General features: G+C 42.1%; 1 protein-coding gene across 1 annotated transcript in view; it reads right to left on the bottom strand.

Annotated features, from left to right (window-relative positions):
• CSGALNACT1 (chondroitin sulfate N-acetylgalactosaminyltransferase 1) overlaps positions 1 to 12,167 on the bottom strand; it is a 141,241-nt gene that overhangs the window by 122,889 nt on the left and 6,185 nt on the right. The window lies entirely within an intron of this gene.

Here is a 12,167-nt window from a genome sequence, read left to right as displayed (position 1 = left end):
GAAGGGATAACATGATTCATAAACAAAACGAGCTCAGCATAGAAAATTATATGGAACAAAGAAATCGACACAATGAAAAAGCACATGACAAAAATAACAGCAAAAAAATTATATTTGCTGATAATTACATATCTGGCAAGGGACTTATCTCTAAGATTGATGGAAAACTTCAATGCCTCAATGCCAAAGGAATTAACAATCCAACTGAAAAATGGGCAGAAGACATGAATAGACACTTCACCAAGGGGGATATTCAGGTGGTCAGCTAATATGTGAAAAGATACTCACAATTATTGGCCATCAGAGAGAGATAAATCAAAACAACAATGAGATATACCATCTCATCCCAGCACTGATGGCACGGTTCAATGAGACAGAAAATAATAAATGCTGGTGGGGATGTGGAGAGATTGGGACTCTCATACACTGCTGGTGGGACTGTGAAGTGACACAACCACTATGGAAAGCCATATGGCGATTCCTTAGAAAGTTGGAATTGGAGATACCATTTGACCCAGCAATCCCATTACTAGGTATATATCCTAGAGAGGTGAGAGCCAGCATAGGAACAGATACATGCACTCTCATGTTCATCACAGCACTATTTACAATAGCAAAAAGATGGAAACAACCTATGTGCCCATCAGTGGAAGAGTGGATGACCAAACTATGGTACATACACATAATGGAATGCTATGCAGCACTAAAGAATAATGTAGAGTCTGCAAAACACCACATAATATGGATGAACTTGGAGGACATTATGCTGAGTGAAATAAGTCAATCACAGAAGGACAAATATAGTATTAGTTCGTTGTTGTGGAGGGTCAAGGAAAGGTTTATATATGGAGGGAAACTTTCTTTGTTGGTTACCAGGTGTGGGAGGGGAGAGGAGAGAACACTAAAAAAAAAAAAAAAAATGCATTGACACATGTCACTTTACTTTTGTGTATTTAACTGTACATAAATTATATTTCAATAAAATGCATTTTAAAAAATAAAGTCATGGCTTGATTTCTTGCCCAAGGCTTGTGGTGGAGGGTGGTGGAGGTAATGAAATAGGCCAGCCAGAGGTGACACTTCAGCCACTCATGTATCTCCAGGCTGGGGGTGGGGGACACATAGGGAGGAGGAGGATAGCAGAGGTGTGAACAGATGTTAGCTTTTCCCTCCCATCCCTACCTTTTCTTTCCCCCAGCACCACTATGTTCTTGACTGCCTTAGTCCAGCTAATACAGGACTGGCAGCAACACTGGAATGGTGGTAGTGGGAATATCAGGTAGATTAAGGTGAAATGAAGATAGGTGTAGAAAATAGTACCCCAAAATTCTGGCAATGAGGAAGACAGGGATTACTCAATACCACCAGTTTGAGGCAGTGTTCACAAGCAACATGTATGAAGGATATAAATGTAAGTTATACATCACCACAATAAGAATAACTTTACTTTTCATGATAACACAGCATTTGAGAGAAGAATTCTAGCTGTCCAACACCTGTAACATTAAAAATCAAATAAAAAATAGATATATGGTTATAAGATAGGATTTTAAAGAATAATATCATTTCTTCCATCCGTGGTTGCTCTATGGCCAGAATCATCTCACCTACTTTGGTCATGTTGTGAGAAGGAACCATTCCCTGATGAAGGATATCATGCTTGGTAAAAAAGAGAGGCAGCAATAAAGGGGAAGGTCTTCAACAAGATGGATTGACACAGTGGCTGCAATGATAGGCTCAGGTATAGCAAGGATCATGAGGCTGGCACAGGACCAGGCAGTGTTTCATTGTGCTGTGCATAGGGTCACTGTAAGTCAAAAATGATCCGATGGCACCTAACAACAACAACATGGTTGAGAACACAGATCCTGGAACCTAAGGCTTGCACTCAAAGAAAACCTTTTAATAATGGACTTGTTGTTGCTGTTGTTATCTGCCTTTGAGTTGGATCTGACTCACAGAGACCCCACCTTAGGTTTCCAAGGCAGTACCACTATGAAAGTAGATCGCCCAATCTTCCTTCCAAGGAATGGCTAGTGGGCTTGAACTGCCAACCTCCTGGTTAGCAGTCAAGTGCCTCAGGCACTACATCACCAGAGCTCCTAACGTTACCACAACATTTCCACTCATGAGTAAAATCAAAGTACTTCAATGCAATCCTGTTCTTTTGAACTGTTGGGTTTTGTATGATGGTTGAGAATTAGTGGTGAGAAGAGGCTATCGATGTGTAGAGCAATGAAAATAGGGAAATAATCAATAGGTTTTAAATTAGACAAAGGGCTTTCAGACTTCTACTTTGCTCCAGGACATAGTGACCCAGAAGAAGAGCCACATGCAATGAAAAGGAACCAAACCAACTCCAAATTCAGAGATGTTTTGAATTCATACTGAGAAAGTAACTGGCCCAAAATCTGAGGGCAGACTAGCACCTGCAGAGATAGAAGAGGCAAAGGCACTTGCTTCCCTTGGCTAGATGCATCCAGACACTGGTAAGAAGAGTCACTGTAGGCTTAGTAACAGAATGATGCAGACTGAGAGGAAGTAGGCAGGCAGGACAGTGTGAAGCTGTCACACTGCAGAAATTTGTTGAGTCTGCACCCTCTTGCAACCTCTTTCCCCAGGAACCCCACTGTATGCTCATGGAAATGATCAGAAAGAGCCTTAAGAGAGTGTCCACATGCATGAACAGATATATGCACACCCATGTTCACTGCAGCATCATTCACAATAGCAAAGAGATGGGAACAATTTAAGTGCCATCAACAGAAGAATAGATAACCAAACTATGGTACATACACATGCAACACTAAAGAAAAAATGAAGAATCCATGAAATACTGCATAACATGGATGAACTTGGAGGACATTATGCTGAATGAAATAAGTCAATCACAGATGGACAAATATTGTATTAGCCCATTATTTTAAAAAGTCAAGGAAAGGTTTATATATAGAAGGAAACGTTCTCTGTTGGTTTCTAGGGATGGGAGGAGAGGGGAGGGAAAATTGCTAGATAGTTAAGAGACAAGTATTGATTTGGGAGAAGGGAAAGGCAGTATACCAAAGCACGTGACCAACACAGTAACACTAAGGAAAAGGAAGACAGAGAGGTGCACAAGAGGTACAGACAACAAAGATAAACAGTTATATACACAATACTGCATTAGCAGTAATAGCAAACATTAATCTACAGGTAAATAGATGGATAGACAGGCTGAATGATTAGGTAGGTCTAGGCAAAAGGGAATATACCATGACCATATATAAGGTTGGCAGATAATATTTCTATATATGTATTTGTATGTGCTGTAAGAATGTCCATATAAAAAGAACCAATGGGGCAAAGTTAATAATAACTTCATAGCCACAGTCAACCACCCTGATGGAGCAAGTTGTTAGACCTGTGGGCTCAGGACCATGATTGCAGGGGACATCAGGCTCAGTTGGCATAACACAGTACACAAAAACACTGTTCTACATCCTACTTTGGTGAGAAGTGACTGGGGTCTTAAAAGCTTGCAGCAGCCATCCAGATTTAACAATTGGTCTCTCTTCATGCAGAACAAAGAAGGATGAAGAAAATCAGAGATGCATGGAAACAATTAGTTCAAGAGACTAGTGGACCATGCAATATGGACCATGTGACCAGAAGAACTAGATAGTTTCCAGCTACCACTGCCAACCACTCAGAAATGGATCAGTGCAGGAGATTCTGGATAGAACGGGAGAACAATATGGTAGTAGTTAAGTTTATGTGTCGGTTTGGCTGGGCTTGGTTTTGAGTGGCTGGGCAGCTGGATGCAGTTATTCCCCATGATGAGATTGGTAATCAAATCCATGATGGAATCTACAAGCCTTAGGGATGTGCTCTGCTTCTATTATACAAGAACAAGTTTTGAGAAAGGTCTCTGCAGCTTTTTCACATGCTTGGACCCTGTGTGTAGCCAAGTCTTCATTCAGCAGCCTACCATGTTTCCTGGCTGATCTTGGGACTGTCTCTAGACTTGAACTAGTAGTCTGCCATGTTGTTTGGTCATTTTGAGACTGTGCCATTTTACTTGTCAACCTTGGCCTTGTTAGCCTAGCAGCCAGCAGCTGCCTGAGTGAAGAGACACCTCTCGTTTCAGTGGGCCAGGAGCAAGAGGCAGAGCTGAAGCTCATGGTCAAGGGGCTTTCACCCAGCCCGTAGAGCAGGCACTTTGAACTTGGACTTCTAGACTCCCAAACTGTAAGAAAATAAACTCCTATTTGTTAGAGTCACCCATTTGTGTTATTTTTCTGTTAGAGAAGCACTAGGTAACCAAAAAAAAAAAAAAAATGTGGAACAAAACTCAAAATCATAAAAAAGACCACCTTTCAAACATATGAAGAAATGCTCACAATCATTAGCCATCGTTGTTGTTGTTGTTATGTGCCGTCGAGTCGGCCCCGACTCATAGCGACCCCTCCTTGGGTTTCCGAGGCAGTATCACTACGGAAGTAGGATTGCCCAACCTTCCTTCCGAGGAGTGGCTGGTGGGTTTGAACCGCCAGCCTTCTGGTTAGCAGTCAAGTGCCTTAGCCACTATGCTACCAGAGCTCCCCATTAGCCATTAGAGAGATGCAAATCAAAACAACAATGAGATACCATCTTGCCCCAGCACTAGTAGCAAAGTTCAATAAGACAGGAAATAACAAATGCTGGCAAGGATGCAGAGAGATTGGGTCTTTGATACACTGCTGGTGGGACTGTAAAATGGTAGAACCACTGTGGAAAGCAGTATAGTGATTCCTTAAAAAGATGGAATTACAAATACCATTTGACCCAGCCATTCCATTACTAGGTATATATCCTAAAGAAGTGAGAGCCATGACAAGGAAAGACATATGCATACCCATGTTCATTGCAGCACTATTTACAATAGCCAAAAGATGGAAACAACCTAGTTGTCCACCAACTGAGGAATGTATAACCAAACTATGGTATATACACACAATGGAATACTATGCAATCCTAAAGAATAACGTAGAATCTGCAAAACATGGCATAACGTGGATGAACTTGGAGAACATTATGCTGAGTAAAATAAGTCAATCACAGAAGGATAAATATTGGATTACTCCATTATTGTAAAAGTCAAGGAAAGGTTTATATATGGAAGGAAATTTCTTTGTTGGTTACCAGGGGTGGGGTGGAGGGGGAACACTGTTAGATAGGTAGAGATAAGTATTGATTTGGGTGAAGAGAAGGGCAATGTACCAAATGTGAGTGATCAACATGGTGGCATTGAGGAAGAAAAAGACAAAGAAGTACATGGGAGGTACAGACAACAAAGATGAACCCTTTTTACACATACAGTACTACGCTGTCAGTGAAGGCAAACATGGGCACAAATGGGTGGATAGATGGGTGGACAAGCTGAACTATTAGGTATGTCTATCCAGTGGGGAGTGCACACAAGACCATGTGTAGGGTTCGCAGACAAGGGTTCTACAAGTGTACTTGTATGTTCTGTAAGAATTACCAGGTGTATAGTAGAGCTGACAAGGGACAAGTTTGTAATCACTTCTTGATCATAGACAGCTACCCAGAGGGACCAAGTAGTTGAACCTGTGGGCTCAGGACCATCGTCGCAGGGGACATCAAGCTCAATTGGCATAACATACTACACAAAGCATTGTTACAGCTCCTATTTTGGTGAGTAGCAACTAGGATCTTAAGAGCTTGCAAGCAGCCATCTAGATGCAATGATGGGTCTTTCCTCATCCAGAGCAAAGAAGAATGAAGAGAACCAAAGATTCATGGAAACAATTAGTCCTAGCGACTGGTACACCAGGCAATCCACAGCCTGTACAACTATGAGACCAGAAGAACTAGATGGTGCCCGGCTACCACTGTCAACCCCTTGGGGGGTGAATCTATGTAGGAGATCCTTGATAGAGAGGGAGAACAATGTGGAACAAAACTCAAAATCATTTTGGGGAAAAAAGGGGACCAGGTTTGCTGGCCTGATAGAGCCTGGTGGAACCACTGAGACTACGGCCCCTAGCTGCTCTTCAGGTCTAGAATTGAACCACACCTGTGGCTTCCAACCAAACAAAAGATAGGCATATGAGGTGAACATTTACCTGAAGTAGATACTCTCCTTGGAGAGAACAATCATGGGAGAAAGAAGGGCTGTTTATGCACAGGGAGACAGCTCATGGGGCAGGAGTACATGAAGGAATGGACACAGGGAAGAGGTAACTATGGGGAGGAAGTGGGAGAGGAGCTGTTGCACTGGGGTAAATTGTAGTCAATGTCATGAGACAAAGTATATGTGAACTGCTGTATGGAAAATGAATTTGCTGTGTAAACTCACCCAAATCACAATTAAAAAAAGAAAAAGACCAGCCTATGGCCTGATAGGGCCTGGTGAAACCCCTGAGACCATGGCTCCTAGTTACTCTTCAGGCCTGGAATTGAACTCACTCCCATGGCTTCCAGTCAAACAAATGACAAGCATATAAGGTGAACATTTATATCAGATAGATATGATCCTTAGAATGATCAATCATGGGTGAAGAAAAGGGAAGTGTTTGCATAGGGACATAGCTCAGGGGGCAGAAATGCCTAGGAAAGAAGGACACAGGGAAGACATAACTACAGGGAGTAAGTGGGAAGAGAACTGTTACATTGTGGGGAATTGCAGTCAACGTCATGAAACAAAATGTGTATGAAATGCTGTACAGAAAATGAATCTGCTCTGTAAACTTTCACCCAAATCATAATAAACATTAGGAAAAAAAGAGAGAGAGAGAGAGATATCTTGTGTTGTAGGCTTGGGGGAGGGTAATAGAAACAACATGCAACCCACTAAAAGCCCACTGTCATCGAGTCAATTCTGACTCCTAGCGACCCCCATAGGGTTTCCAAGGATGTAAATCTTTATGGAAACAAACTGCCTCATCTTTCTCCCACAGAGTGGCTGGTGGGTTCAAACTACCAACTTTTTGGTTAATAGCCCAATGCCTTAAGCACAACACTATCAGAGCTCCTTAAACATATGCAAGGAAAAGTAAATTCCTCTTGGATCCTTCTCTCCTGTCTCCCCTCTATGGAACCAAATCCTTATTGGTGAGGGAAAGTGAAATAAACATCTTTACCTTTATGATACTGGTGAAAACACACTGCAACTAGGGGAAGGAAGAGGGGGGTAAAAAGCTTTACTGCTGTGGGTAGGACAGAAGAATACCCTCAAGACCCAGGTACAGTGCCTCCTAAGACTGAAGTTTAACCAGAAGGTCAGAGACTGACCCAATCCCCACTACTCTGTACAGCAGGAGCTCTGGTAGCATAGTGTCTTGACTGCTAACCAGAAGGCTGGCGGTTCAAGCCCACCAGCCACTCCTTGGAAGGAAGGTTGGGCAATCTACTTCTGTAGTGATAGCACCTCAGAAACCCAAGGAGGGGTCGCATGAGTTGGGTCTGACTCAATGGCACATAGCAACAACAACAGCAATTCTGTAAAGCTAAGCTAACAATCTTTGAAAAACAAGTACAGCAAAATATTGCTAAGAGTGGGATGAGGGAAACAAGAGTTGCAAAAGGAACTTCTTAAAGGGCAAAAGGTAGACCCTAATGTGCAAGGTTTCCATCACAGATATCATAGAAATGTCATTGGAGGAATTTGGGGCCTGAGGTACCTTGAAAGTAGTCATAGCAATGACTAACCTCAACTCAGCCCAACTTCTGACTAGATTAACTCACACTCCCTCTTTCTTGCTGACAACACACACTAAAGGCCTAACAGAAGGAAAAATATACCAGTTACCAGGCATAAACACCATCTATCTCACTCTCTACTATCTACACAAGATGTGTGGCTTTCAACAAAATTATGAGGCATAGGAAAGGCAATAGAAAATCCACAGACAAAGCAATCATCAGAATCAGACTCATAGATGACATATGCTGTAATTAATTGACAGGAAATTTAAAATAATTATGGTTAATACATTAAAGACTTTGGTGGAAAACATGTAAGATCAGATGGGTAATTTCAGCAGAGATGGAAATTATAAAAATCAAATGTAAATGCTACAATGAAAAATATAGTAATGGATATGAAGAATGCTTTGATAGGCTCATAAGTAGACTTCTCACCATTGAGGAAAGAATTAACTTGAATACAGGTCAATAAAAATGTCTCACAGTGAAACACAATGAGAAACAAAATGTAGACAAACCAACACAATATACAAAAACTGTAGGATGATGTCAAACAGTGTAACATACACATACTTGGAATTCGAAAAGAAGAGAGAAGGAATGGGACAAAGAGTTATTTGAAGAAATATTGGCTGGGAATTCCCCAACGGACACTATATCACAGACTTAAGAAGTTGAGAGAACACCAATCAGAGAAATAAAAAATTAAAAACAAAACACAACAATAAAATAATCAAGGTATAATTTAATTAGTAATATTGTACCACTGTTAATTTCTTAGTTTTGACCATTGCACCACAGTTGTGTAAAATAGGGGAAACTGGGGTAAGTGTAGGCAGAAGCTTTCTTTACTGTTCTGTAGCTCTAAATTGTTTTAAAACAACGTTTTTCCCCAAGTGGTTTCAGTATTGTGAACAGCTACATTGAGAACATTCCAGTAATTCCTAGAACAGAACCTGGAAATAACTTTCTCATGAAGCTACTCTTCACTTCTGTTCATCCGTAATCCCTGGCATTCATGTTCTTGACTTTGATTTTGAATTAGATTTGTGGTCTTCCCTAAAATCCCCAGTACTTTTTATGGTATTACTTCTATGGAAAATATTTTTCAAGCCCAACAACTAATTTACAAAGGAACTTGAAGGGCAGAACAAATTTGTAAGGTGGGTGTTTATATACCTTGAATTTTATATACACTTTTCCTCCAACAGGTTTAGAACAACTTTCTTTAGCTAGCTAGCCAGACAGAGAGAGAGATAAATTGATGATAGAAACAGATGGTGCAGTGTATACAATGGAGTATGAGGAATGAAAGCTGAATGAAACATCGTTCCTGCCCTCAAGGAGGGTACTGCACAGAAGGAGAAATAAGGGAAATAATTCAGAGTCAAGAGACTAGGCCACTAATCAGCAATAGGACGTGGGGTGAGTTATGCATCTATAAGCCTCACTGAGCTTAGCTCTAAAATGAGATAACACCCAAGACAACGATCACTATGAGAGCAATGCAAGTCATTAATAACTATGGAAACCGATTGTGTGCCAATTACTATGCTACCAGGTATCAGTAAAGACTAGCTGAATCTATAAAAATAGCTATAAAACTAGACAGAAAAATGGTAAGTCTCATTTTACCATTTGCACAGTACACTACTTTGGGGGTTCAGAAGAGTGAAAGAGGAAAGAAGTCAGAACGTAAAGTATGTGAGCATTTAGATATACAGAGGCTGGGAGTAGGGCTTTCCCTGTGTAGGAATCTGGTGAGAAGAGGAGGAATGAATGTCAGGGCCTGGATGAGAATGAGTAAGTATTCAGTGCAGTAGGAGGGAAGGAGGAAAGATGCAGCAGGAAATAAAGTGCAAAAAGTTAGGTTGGAATCAGATAGTGAAGTCCTCTAGAATTGTCCATATCGTGAATATGTACAAAATATAAAACCTACAAGAAATATTATATGTTGGAGGATATGAAAGAAATGTAAACCCTTCCTTTCCCTTAAGGAACTGACAAGCATGCCCAACATCTGTTTACTGACACAGATTAGAATTCTAGTATTCTCTTCCCTTTCAACTCCTTCTCCCTTTTCCAAAATGCTGTGGCGGTTCTCAAGAGAAACTTACCGATGAGCAGTTTAAATAAAGCTTTTCATACTCAGGCTCCTCAAGGCTACATGTTCTTTCCTTGGTTGAGTTCATGATTTGTCTTTGACATCCTCTCCCTGGGTCTCCTTCTGCCTGCCCTCCTAGGAACTCATTTTTCACTTCTTTTCCTCAAAACTTCTTTATAAACAAATTTCTATCACTCAGTGTAGGACCTCTCCCAAGGACAAGAAAGAGTAAGCATTCAGTGCAATAGGAGAGAAGGACGTGTTTGTACACCTTGGATGTGTATTAAAAATACCTCCCTACATCATGGTATCATAGGGCCTAAGGCACTTGACTGCTAACCAGAAGGCTAGCAGTTCAAACCCACCAGCCACTCCTCGGAAGGAAGGTTGGGCAATCTACTTCCATAGTGATACTGCCTCAGAAACCCAAGGAGGGATCGCTGTAAGTCAGGTCTGACTTGACAGCACATAACAACAACAACAACATCATTCCAGGATCAGAAGCAAGTTTTTGATCAGGGACCTATAGAGCACCACAGGTGGCACAGTGAGGGGGTAAGATCTAAAATGTGGAGGAGAAGACAGACTCTTGGCCTCATCACTCATCAGCTAGGCAACTTTGCAGCTGCTCCTTAACCTCTCTGAGCTGCAGGTTCCACAGTGACAAAATGGAGATAATGAGTGCCCACCTCAATGGATGGAAGCAGGGATTAAATAAGGCTCACTCACTGCCACCAAGTCCATTCTGACTCATAGCAACCCCATTGGGTTTCTGTGGCTGTAAATCTTTACAGAAGTAGATCTCCCCATCTTCCTTTTACAGAACAGCTGGTGGGTTTGAACTGCTGACCTCCTGATTAGCAGCCAAATGCCTTATCTACCATGCCACCTGTGCACCTGTGCACAGACTAAAAGTCATCTGGAATAAACCACTGCAACTCCCATCTCTGAACACTGAGACTTCATGAAGGCTGCAGTTTGGGTCCTTAGGAACCAGAACAAGTAAGAAGAGGAAGAGGGCTATTTGGTACCCAGATGGTGAACAAGATCTTTTAGTTTTACTGACTCTCCAGATTCAGACGATTCCTGAGCTTTGGTGGCATAGTGCCTAAGGCACTTGACTGCTAACCAGAAGGCTGGTGGTTCAAACCCACTGGCCACTCCTCGGAAGGAAAGTTGAGCAATCTACTTCCAAGTGATACCACCTCGGAAACCCAAGGAGGGGTCACTATGAGTCAGGGCCAACTTGACAGCACATAACAACAACAACAACAAACCCCACTGCCCACTCTCCATGTACTCCAGAGCTGCATTCCTAGTGATTTGATAATACTTGGTTTAGTTGGTCTCCTTCTTGACCTCACCCCCTGGGGCCTATTCTTGACTCAGTCTACCCTCTGCTTCCAACCTGTCCCCCTTCCCATTTCCTCACCCATAACTCCTACTCACCCATCAAGGCAATGCTCAAGTCTTTCCTGACCATCTGGCTCATGTTCTGAAATCCACTGCACCCACAGCAAGCCCCTACATTGAGCCCTTGATCATTCTGCATTTGTCTCCCCATACAAGTCAGAAGGTCTTTCAAGTCTGAGACTAGATTCCCCTTTCATAGGCTCAAAACAACTGGGGACATTCTGCACATATAACAAGCATTCCATGTGTGTCAACAAAGCTTTGGTGCAGGACCTCATCCACGACCCTACCAGAGGAAAAGCTGGGGGGGGGGAAGGGGGTGGTGCTGATGAAACAGATACTATCCTATAAACACCACTTCATACCCAACACAGCTGGCTGATCAGGCTAAACAGTAGCACCTACCACACCAACAGGGCTATGCCATTCATGTAAAGGACCTCTGCCTGCCTATTTTCCCCCACCTCCTCCAACTCACACCGAGTGTATGACCTTCCAATTTGTGAGACCTCATTTCAAGCCCTCTCTCTTCACTGAACTTTTCCTGACTATTCCAACTATATAAAGATAAGTTTCTCCATCTTAGACATCCCATCCAGTCCAAAAGCCAGTTGCCACCAATTGACTCCAACTCATGGCAACCCCATGTGTGTCAGAGTAGAACTGTGCTCCACAGGGTTTTCAGTGGCTGATTTTTCAGAAGTAGATCACCAGACCTTTCTTCTGAGGTGCCTCTGGGTGGACTCAATCTCACAACCTTCCAGTTATAGGTGAACATGTTAACCATTTACACCATCCAGAGACTGAACATCCCACAGCCATCACACAAATTTTCTCTTACATTCTACATATCAAAATGCAAGCCATGCAGTACAGACAACAAATATGAACCCTTTTGCATATACAGTACTGAGTTGTCAGTGAAAGCAAACATGGGTATAGGGACGGATAGATGGGTGAA

The sequence above is a fragment of the Orycteropus afer genome, unplaced genomic scaffold (genome assembly GCF_000298275.1).
Source record: "Orycteropus afer afer isolate SDZICR_OR568_19922 unplaced genomic scaffold, OryAfe1.0 scaffold00024, whole genome shotgun sequence".
NCBI classification, from domain to species: domain Eukaryota; kingdom Metazoa; phylum Chordata; class Mammalia; order Tubulidentata; family Orycteropodidae; genus Orycteropus; species Orycteropus afer.
This window is presented reverse-complemented; position numbering and strand designations above follow the sequence as displayed.